This window comes from Juglans microcarpa x Juglans regia, chromosome 4S, assembly GCF_004785595.1.
Source record: "Juglans microcarpa x Juglans regia isolate MS1-56 chromosome 4S, Jm3101_v1.0, whole genome shotgun sequence".
NCBI lineage: Eukaryota > Viridiplantae > Streptophyta > Magnoliopsida > Fagales > Juglandaceae > Juglans > Juglans microcarpa x Juglans regia.
The window spans coordinates 18,980,221-18,991,335 of record NC_054601.1 but is presented as its reverse complement, the minus strand read 5'-3'; the positions used below and the strand labels follow the sequence as shown (position 1 = coordinate 18,991,335).

Below are 11,115 nucleotides of genomic sequence, written 5' to 3'. Positions count from 1 at the left end.
CCTTTGTGCTTTTGATCCATTTTTTCCCAAGGTATCGGCACGCATACATACGAGGGTGAAAAAATTTAGGTCTCGTTTGGTTACAAAATATAAACTATCTCATCTTATATAATTATAATAATTTTTTTAAAATCTTACATAAAATATAATAAATAATTTAAATTTTTCAAATTTTAAAATAAAAATAATATTAAAAATAATATTTTATTTAATTTTCAACTTTTATCTCATCTGTATAATCAAATGAGGCCTATTTTGACATCCAAAAATGCCAAAAACGGTGGTGGTGATATACACTCTTTGTGACGGTGAAGTAAAATGAGCAATATTGTTTCTTAGTTAAAAACAAAGCCCAAACGGGCAGGTGGCACTTGTAGAAGTGTGAGGTCCTTTTCCGCGACCATTTATCGACACCTTTGACAAGTGTGACCTTAGATTTGTCTAATAAGTTTACCTATGATGTTTTGTTTAATCTAAGTCCCAAAAATAATTTTTAGGTAAAAGACTTCAAAGATTGATGATAATAAAATTTATTTTTGGAATACTTGTCATACTTCCTCAGGTCCAAATTTTTTGAGTCACATGAATAATTTGTATGATTTTTGTTAAATTTATGGATGCATATATTGAATTGTTATTGTTAAATACATATTGAATATGTGTCCCAAAATTTGATTGCCTATTACACCCTTCTCATTAGTTGAGAATGTGGATCCTTTAGCCATTAAGCCATTATGCATACCATTAATGATTGAATGTTTGAATTTATTAGTATTTTCTTTTTGTAAATGGATAGAGTTAACATTGATAATTTGTTCTGCTCATGTGTAATGTATGTGGATGTGTCAGATGTAACTTATAAGTATATCGGAGACGTAACATCTCTGTTTATTTATATTTATGTGAATGTATAAGGTGTAACTTATAAGTATATCAAAGATGTTACATCTCTATTTATTTATTATTTTTCTAAAATATTATTATTATTATTATTATTATTGTAAAGGAATGTATGTATTTCATGTTTTTCGATATATTTTAAGGTCATCTTAACATAATGCACCATATTACCAATAAGGCTTCGGGTGAAGTCTATGCACAATGTGTTTGTTTAGCGCAACAATTATAGATTTTTATACATGATTAAATTACAAATGCATGATTTATGAGTTTTTTAAGACTCCTCTATAAATTTTATTCAAAATTGATTAGAAAAAAATTTATGAGCAGGTCAATAAACTTCTCATACTACTCAAAAGAGACTCTACCTCTACTGATGAGATTGAAGAACTTTCATAAGATGATGAAATGTGTTGTTACCTTCTGAGTGACCCTGCTCCAAGAGAATCGGGATACAATCGTCGAGATCCCCTGATCACCCCACTCATGACAATGGTCATTAGTCATGGTGAGTATACTATCACATTAGTTTAATCTATTTATTTTGTGCGTATTCTTAGATTTCGAGGACAAAATATTTATTTAATGGAGAGGATCTCATACCTCAAAATAAAATTAGATAAACAAATATTTTTTTTAATTTTTGGATACGGTGATCTAATTGAAAATATATGAAGTTCAATGGATTAATCTAGTTAGGAAGTTATTTTAAGAGTAAAGTTGATTTATGAGCCTAAAAGAGAACCAAGATTTTTTGGATTTAATTGAAATATTTGGGATCATAATTAAACAAAATGGATTACACCATTATTCTAGTTAGAATTTTTAAAAATTTATGGTGCAATAAAATTTTTGTGATTTTTGGATGTCAAGTGGCTCAATGAGAGTGTGCCACGTGTCACAAACCATGCCACCTCATCACCCTTATTTTCTCGGTCCATTCAGTGAAGTTAAAGCTGCTGCAATACTCCACCATTTGCATGACAACTCATCTTACTTTTGCATGAAAACACCCTACACTAGTCATTCAATTAGCTGCATAAGGGAGTGAGTTTTCACTTTGGCCGATCCTGCTCCTCTTCAACTTCACTTTTCTTCTGCACCGCACTCAAACTCATCTCTTGCTCTTCTGTTTTCTCTTCTTCCATCACACATAATGACACACATTTAGGAAGCCGCAACACATCACAATCTGTCCTTGCAATAACCGAGATAGAGAGTGACGGTGAGAGTTTAATGAGAAAATCGAGTTTAATCCTCAAGACGACTTGTAGCTTGGTGAGTGATCTCTCCCTCTACATTTTCGGTATATGTTAGATATTGATGTCACAAAGTAATTTGAAGCATTTTTGGGAAGATAAATGATGGATTTGTGAAGTGTGTTAGTTGATATCTCGGTTAGCACTTTTGGAGTTAGGTATTCGCTTGTAAATATTGGTTTGTAATGATTTGGATGGAGTATATAGAACCTGTTTAGGATTGTAAATGGAGTACAATGCTTGGTTATGTGATTTACTTTTGAAAAAAATAAAAAATAAATAAGAGGGTAGAATACAACATCTTGGGTTTATTTGATTATTGGGTTTTATCACTTTCAAGGACTGATTTTTGGACATGAAAATGTATGGAATCTTAGATTATTTTGTAGATCTAAGCATAAAATACACCAACAGAACAATGATACTTCAATAAGTCATGGTTTTGTAGGTTCAATGACAAAGTTGTGTTAGTTATCATTTTTGTGTAAATCTGATTATTTGTGATGGAATTTTACGTGAAGATCGTGTTACTAAATTTTGGGACGAGGATAATTAATAATTTTGGTTTAAAGCTTACAAGCATAAGATTAGGCTCCAAATTAAACTTATTGATATGCCTATGTCAATGGTTCGGATTTTCTAGAAGTTTTTATGATTTCTGTGTGATAAGTAATATTTTAAGGACATTAATGGATTTAGAACAGAAAATACATATGATTTGTGGAGTTTTGTGAATTTTGGGGTTAAATTGCAATTACTGGAAGTATAGGTATTAAAATGCAATTTTTGAGAATTGAGGGACTGTTTTACAAATTTGCTGTTATCAGAAGTCCAGAAGTTGGTTATAATTTTTTATGCGTTCTTTGGAAGTCTGCCACGGGTGCCTTGGGGCTGGCCTTGAAGAGCTGCAATTGGGTGTGGCCTTCAAGAAATGCTAAAGGATGGTTAGCTGTTGAAGAAGGAATTCGCGAGGAAGGGAAGTAACTGAAATAACGGAATGAAAGCTTTGATGAAACGAAGAGGTTTGGAGGCAAAGGCATGGGTGTTGTTCGGCGTGCAAACCAGCTGCATTTTATGAGAAAGGATTAGTGAAACGGGGTGTTTTGTGTATTGTAATCTTTGTAGTTGCGTTTTAATTGTTGTTATTTGCGTTTTGATCTTTCCATCACAGCCTGTGAGTATATAAGCAGTGCTGTGGATGCTTATCATCTTGAACATTGGAGATACGGAGTTCTAGCTTTTGGAGGTTGAGAATCCCTTGAAGATTCTTTGCAAATTTCATAATAGAATCTTGCTCATTCAGTCTCTTACTCGAGTGTTATCTTTCCTGTGTTCTTGCTTGAGATTACGAGTGTTTTGCTTGAATTACAGTAGGTTCTTGAAGGAACCTTACAAGTGGTATCAGTAGAAGTTGATCCTTGCAACGAAGATTCTGATGGTAGATAGTACGCATGCAGCATTAAAAGGTCAGCATGAAGCATCTCAAAGGCAGAATGAATTGGTGCAGAAGCAGTTGGAGCATCATCAACAGGCAATTTCTGGAATAACAGAAAGGTTAGTTCAAGTTTCGGATATGTTGAGATCTTTAGATGATTCTGTAAATATCAATTCTTGTAGAGATAGAGAGGTATCTAATGAGCCTAGGAATCATGAAGAGAGAAGTGGTTTTCAGAGGAGGGTTAGATTGGATTTTCCACATTTTAGTGGTAATGATCTTGTTGGTTGGACTTTTAAGCCCAATATGTACTTTGATTGTTATCAAATACCTTTCCATCAGAAGTTAATGGTGGCATCGCACCATATGGAAGGGAAGGCATTGGTGTGATACCAAAATACCTTAGATGATGGGCAGTTCAATTAATGGGAGTCTTTGGTGGTGGCTTTGCAAGGGAGGTTTGGACCATCAGCATTTGATAATCCAATGGAGGGTCTAACTAGGTTGAAACAAATTACTTCGGTTAGTTTGTATATATCACAATTTGAGGCCTTGTCGAATAGGTTGAAAGGCTTGTCTGAGAAGCATAAAATGAGTTGCCTTATTAGTGGATTAAAAGATGAAATTCGGATACCAGTAAAAATGTCTAATCCACTAAATCTTGGGGCTGCTTCTGGTTTGGCTAAGTTGCAGGAAGAGCATGTATTGTCTTCAAGGAAATCTTGGAGGCAAAATAGTCATTATGCTGATAAATGGCCAGTAGATAACATGGCACTTGCTGATCTAGCTAATAAGGGCCAAAAGAGTTTATTTCCTTTGAGGGAGGTGAATTCTTCTTAGATAGATGAGAAAATGAGGAAGGGATTGTGTTACTTCTGTGAGGAAAAGTGAAATCTCAACCATGTGTGCAAAAACCCTAAGGTGTATTACTTACAAGGGGAAAGTAGTGCTGAGCAAGAGTTAATTGACAGTGCTAAGGCACAATGGGCACCAGATTTGGAAGAAAAGGGTGAGAAAGAGTTTGAGGAATTAGAAGTTTCAATCCATGCCATTTCTAGATGTATCGATAATAATGCTATGAAGTTGTTGGGAAAAATTGGCTCATTTTCTGTTGAAATTCTTGTAGATTCAGGAAGTATTCATAACTTCTTGGATCCAATGGTGGTAGAAGCTGCCAACTTAAAGGTGATGGAGGATGGGGCTCTTCAGGTGAAAGTGGCAAATGGCACTAAGATACTTAGTCAGGGCAGATGTGAAGAGATGATAAGTGTTCAAGGAACTAAGTTTTTGGTTCCTTTCCATGTTCTTACTCTTGGGGGCTATGACATTGTATTGGGAGTCAGTGGATTAAAACATTGGGTCTAGTGGAATTTTACTAATATGTCCATGTAGTTTGAAGTGTGTGGGAAGAAGCTGGCCTTGCAAGGTCTTATGTCTGATGTAACAAAAATGGAAACTGGTGCTAATGTTTTAAAATCTTTCTTTATTAGGAAGTAAGAATGGTTGTTGCAATTGGTGGCAATAGAGTATGAGGTAAAACACGTGGAAGTTCAACTTAGTTCAGGGTTTGTTGAACCAATGGGGTTGCCACACCCTAGAGTTTTGACCATCGGATTGTATTGAAAGATGGCAGTGCACCAATTTTAGTGAGCACTTATAGGTATCCTCATTACCAAAAATATGAAATTGAAAAAATTATGCATGACTTGTTAAAAAATGGAGTTATAAGGCCAAGCCAAAGTTCATTATCCTCACCTATGTTGCTTGTCAAAAAAGCTAATGGTAGTTGAAGGATGTGTATGGACTATCGAGCTTTTAATCAAGAAATTATCAAAGACAAGTTTCCAATCTCTATCATTGATGAGTTGCTTGATGAACCTTATGGAGCTAGGTTCTTCTCTAAACTTGATCTTAGATTAGGTTATTATCAAATAAGGGTAAGAGAAAAGGACATTCCCAAAACAACATTTAGAACTCATGAGGGTCACTATGAGTTCTTGGTAATGCCTTTTGGGCTTACCAATGCACCTGCCACCTTTCAAGGTTTGATGAATCATGTTTTCAAGCCTTTCATTCAAAAATTTGTTTTGTTGCTCTTTGATGGTATCTTGATTTACAACCAAGATTTTGGTGAGCACCTTGAACACTTGAAGTCAGTTTGATTTGTTTTATAGCAACACACATTATTTGCAAAGAAATCTAAATGTAGATTTGGAGTTACTGAGGTAGACTATTTGTGACATATTATTTCTGAAAGAGGAGTGAAGGCAGATCCTACAACGATTTTCATCTTGGATTGGTCTGTTCCTAAAACAATGAAAGCATTAAAGGGATTTTTGGGCCTTACTGCCTATTATCGAAAATTCATCAAGAACTATGGTTCTATAGCTACCCCATTAACAATGTTGCTGAAAAATAACTCCTTTATGTGGTCTGTGGAAGTTGAAGAGGCTTTTAAGGAGTTGAAAACTGTTGTTGCCTAGCCTCCTGTGTTAAGACTCCCATATTTTTCTAAGGAATTCACCATTAAGTGTGATGCCTCAAGGGTGGGGTTGGGATCTGTATTGATGCAAGACAGCCAACCAATAGCTTTCTTTAGTAAAGCTTTAAAAAGAAAAACATTGTTTTTATCTACCTATGAAGAGGAATTCTTGGCACTAGTGTGTACAGTGGAGAAATGGAGATCATATATGTTGGGTCAGTCTTTCAAGATTAAAACTGAACAACATGCCTTGAAGCACTTGTTGGAGCAAATAGTAGCCACTGAAGCTCAGCATAAGTGAATCTCCAAGCTTATGGGGTATGATTTTCGTGTAGAATAAAAGAAGGGTAGAGACAATAAAGTAGTTGATGCACTTTCAAGGAAGTCTGAGGAAGATTCAGCTACATTGGCTCTTATTTCATTTCCCACTCCTATGTGGTTAGAAGAACTTAAACAAATTTATGCATTTTCTAGTGACATAACTAATATGGTTATTGATTTGCAGCAAGGGCAGCAGGTTCCTAAAGAATTTTCTTTGCAGCAAGGTCTTCTTTCCAGGAAAGGGAAATTGATGATAGTTCCTTCATCACCATTTCATACAAAAGTGTTGCAACATATTCATCATAGCCCAGAAGCAGGCCATGTGGGGTATCATAAAACTTTACAAAAGGCTAAGATGGATTTTTTTTGGCCAGGCATGAGGAAGGATATCAAGAAGCTGGTTAGATAGTGTCAAATTTGCCAAGTGAACAAGCATGAAACTGTACTTCCTGTAGGGTTACTTCAACCCTTGCCTGTCCCTCAAAGTTCTTGGCTTGACATTGCCATGGATTTTATTGAAGACCTCCCTAGTTCAAATGGATTGATTGCCATTTTGACTGTGGTAGACAGATTGACAAAGTTTGGGTATTTCTTTCCATTGGCTCACCCTTATACAGCTAGTAATGTGAGATCTCTAAATTAGTGTATTTTTAATTATCTATTATTATTGGCCTTTTATTTTTAAATGGTATTATTTGTTAGCTTTTATTTTTGTGTTAGCATTATGATAACAATTATTTTTATTTTGTTTTCTTTCTATTCTATTCTTTTTGAAGTTGGGCTTTTGTGTAGTAAATTGTAGTGTTTTATTTTTTGATGGGCTGTGTAAGTGGGGTTTTTGTGTGTGTGTGTGTGTGTGTGTGTGTGTGTGTGTGTGTGTGTGGAGGGTTCAAAGGCCCAGCCCATGTGTTAAGGAGTGAGGCCCAGCCCCAGCCGTGTGAAACGGTGCCGTTTTGGGTAAACCCCTAGGGTTTCATCTTGTTCTCCTTGGCGCCGCCCCTCTCCTTCTTCTTCTTTTCTTCTTCTTTCTTATGGTTTCTCCTCCTTCCACCTCCTACCGATGCCGCCCCTTGCCTCCAATCAAAACATGGCAACACAAAATCTCTTTCTCTCACCACCGGCCACCACCACATTCCTCCACCTCAAGCCCCACGGCCGTTTTTAGTTTTTTATTGGGTTTTATCTTGCTGCTACTCCACATGTCCCCGCCACACCATTTCCTCCACCACGGCTTGCACCACTGGAGTTTCCTCCCCTACCTGTGAGCCACGCAACCACTTCCGCAACCGTCCCTTCCTCCAATCACAGTGAAGCTTCAATGGCCATTTCGGTCTATAAATAGGACCGAGTTCCACACTTCTCAAATCATTCCAAAAATCAATGCTCTTTCTTCTAAGTGATTTATTTTGTGTTTCTCTGTATTTTGTTTGTGTTTTTCGATCGTTTTAGAGGAATTTCGCCAACTGCGATTGGCTTAAGGGGCGGTGCGATTGGTTGCATGGCTCACGAGTAGAGGAGGAAACACCGGTGGTGCAAGCCATGGTGGAGGAAATGGTGCGGCGTGGACATGTGGAGCGGCGGCAAGATAAAACCCAATAAATAAACTAAAAAAAGTCATGGAGGCTCGAGGTGGGATAATTAGGTGATGGCCGGTGATGAGAGAAAGAGCAAAATGCATGGCCATGGTTCATTGGAGGAGAGGGCGACGTCTGTAGCAAGAGGAAGGAGAGAAAAAAATCAGAAGAAGAAAGGAGAAGAGGGGTTGCGGAGCAAGGGGAGCACGATGGAACCTTAAGGGGTTTTCCCAAAACGGTGCCATTTCGGATTCAAGGGGCTGGGTTTCACACGAGCTGGGCCCTCCTAACGCACACACCCACGGCCCAAAATAAAAATACACACATACACACACGACCCAACAAGAAATAAAACACTATAAATCACAACAACAAAGCCAAAAACTCAAAAGAAAGATATAGAAGTGAAATAAAATAAATACCGATAAAATAAAAATAAAAGCTCCAATAATAATAGATAATAAAAAGTACACTAATTAGGGATCTCACATCCTCCCCTCCTTAAAAGAAATTTCATTCTCAAAATTGGCAAATTCATTCATTGATTCTAAAGATCAGATTCATCATAAAGCTTAAAACAAGCTTGAGAAATAGCACCCGAACAAGTAAGGGTAAAACTTTCTCAAGTCTGCCTCTCTCTCCCAAGAGAAATCCTAAGCCAAAGGATCTCCCCACGATACCATAACTAAAGGTATCTTCTTAGATCTCAATTGTCGTTCCTTCCTATCCATGATCTGAGTCGGTACAACTTCATAACAGAGGTCAGGCTGAAGTTGAACGCTTTCTAGGTCAACGAAACGTGTCTCTTGCTATCCAAAGCTCTTCTTTAGTGATGATACATGGAAAACATCATGAATTTCTCCAAAATAGTCTAGCAAGGCAATTCTATAAGCAACAAATCCAATTTTTTCTAGAATCTAAAAAGGATCAACATACCTCGAGCTAAGTTTACATTTCTTACCAAAATGCTTAACGCCTTTCATTGGTGAAACCTTGAGGTATACCCAATCACATTCCTTGAATGATGGATCTATTCTTCTTGTGTTTGTATAGCTTTTCTAATGACTTTGTGCTGCTTCCATCTTTTCCCTTATAACTTGAACCTGATCTCTCATCTCCTGAAGAACTTCTGGCCCAAGTAAGTTCCCTTCACCAACTTCGTCCCAAAACAAAGGTGATCTGCACTTCCTCCCATAAAGAGCCTCATAGGGGGCCATCTGAATAAACGCTTGGAATCTGTTATTATATGCAAATTCTATAAGCGGCAGGTATTTTTCCAACTTCCTTAAATTCCAAGAGTCTTTAATTCCTCAAAATCAAGAATTCATACATCATGCATCGAAGTGAACATCCCCTCCTGTTGTGAACTCTCAACAAGAAGTCTTCTCATCCCACAAAGGAGAGAGTCTAACCCCGATGGTTCAGCCTCATCTACCAAATGAGACATTCGACTTAGCGCATCAGCGACTTGATTCACTTTCCCTGGATGGTACTTAATCTCACACTGATAATCACTGATCAATTCTAACCACCTCATCTATCTCATATTGAGATTCGTCTCCGAGAAGAGATGCTTTAGACTCTTATGATCACTGTAGATCTCACAAGTTTCTCCATACAGATAATATTGCCAAATCTTAATAGCAAAAACCACAACTGCTAGTTCCAAATCATGCGTAGGATCGCTCCTCTCATGATCTTTTAATTGGAGAGATGCGTAAGCCACAACTCATCCCTCTTGCATAAGAACACATCCCAGACCAAACTTGGAAGCATCGCTAAAGCCCACAAATGGTTTGTGTGGTTCAGGACGTGCTAGAATTGGTGCTGTAGTTAATCTCTTTTTCAACTCTTGAAAACTTCTCTCGCACTTGTCAGACCAAACAAACTCAACATTCTTCCTAGTAAGAGTAGTGAGAAATCAAGACAATCGAGAAAATCCTTCCATGAACCTTCGATAATATCTAACGAGTCCCAAGAAACTCTGAATTTCATGCACCGATGAAGGACGTGGCCATGCTAAGATAGCTTCTACTTTATTGGGATCAACTGCTACACCATCTCGAGAAATGACATGTCCAAGAAATTTAATTTCCTCCAACCAAAACTCACACTTACTCAGCTTTGCATAAAGTTGATGTTCTCTCAACTTTCCCAGAACCAATTGAAGGTGACATGAGTGCTCCTCCAGTTCTCGAGAATAGACTAAAATGTCATCGATAAAAACCACCACAAAAGATTCCAAATAGGGTCAGAACACTCTATTCATCATGTCCATAAATGCTGCAGGGGCATTGGCTAGTCCAAAAGGCATCACTTTGAACTCATAATGCTCATACCTTGACCTAAAAGCAGTCTTGGGTATATCTTTATCTCTTATTCTCAATTGATAATACCCTGACCTCAAATCAATCTTTGAGAAGATAGTTGCACCTTGGAGTTGATCAAATAAATCATCAATTCGGGGTAGTGGATACTTATTCTTGATGGTCATCTTGTTGAGCTCTCGATAATCAATACACATCCTAAGGGTACCATTCTTCTTCTTAACGAACAACACTGGTGCTCCCCATGGTGAAGAACTAGGCTAAATAAATCCCTTATCTACCAGCTCTTACAATTGACTTTTCAACTCAGCTGGTGCCATTCGGTAAGAAGCCTTATGTATTGGTGTCACTCCAGGTTCTAAGTTGATAGCAAACTCTAAATCGCGAACAGGAGGCAAATTGAACAAATCATCTATGAACAAGTCAGGGAATTCTCCCGCAATTGGAATATATGCTATAGACTTTTTCTCATATGGTGCAGGCACCGCTTGAACCAAAAAGGCATCCGCTCCTTTTTCTAGGTCTTTTTTTGCTTGAATTGCATATATGACTGCAAGTTTTGTCTTCATCTTGCTTCCCACAACCTCCAAATAATTCCCTCTAGGCAATTGAAAACTAACTATCTGACTTCGACAGTTGATGCTTGCAAAATGCCGATACAACCAGTTCATTCCTAATATAATATCAAATCCAAGTAATTTAAATATTATTAAATCCGCATCAAGCGTCATCCCACTAATGTTCAAAGGACATCCTGGAGTAACCTTTGAACACCACACAGTCTCTCCATTTGGTAATGCCCCTACCATAGACTGTG

General features: G+C 37.3%; 1 long non-coding RNA gene across 1 annotated transcript; it reads left to right on the top strand.

Moving 5' to 3' along the window:
* The first annotated feature begins 1,789 nt into the window (after positions 1–1,789).
* On the top strand, positions 1,790–3,467 carry LOC121263793. The gene is made up of 2 exons (XR_005940345.1): positions 1,790–2,178; positions 3,030–3,467. It is a non-coding gene; the product is annotated as an uncharacterized LOC121263793 (long non-coding RNA).
* The last annotated feature ends 7,648 nt before the right edge of the window (positions 3,468–11,115 follow it).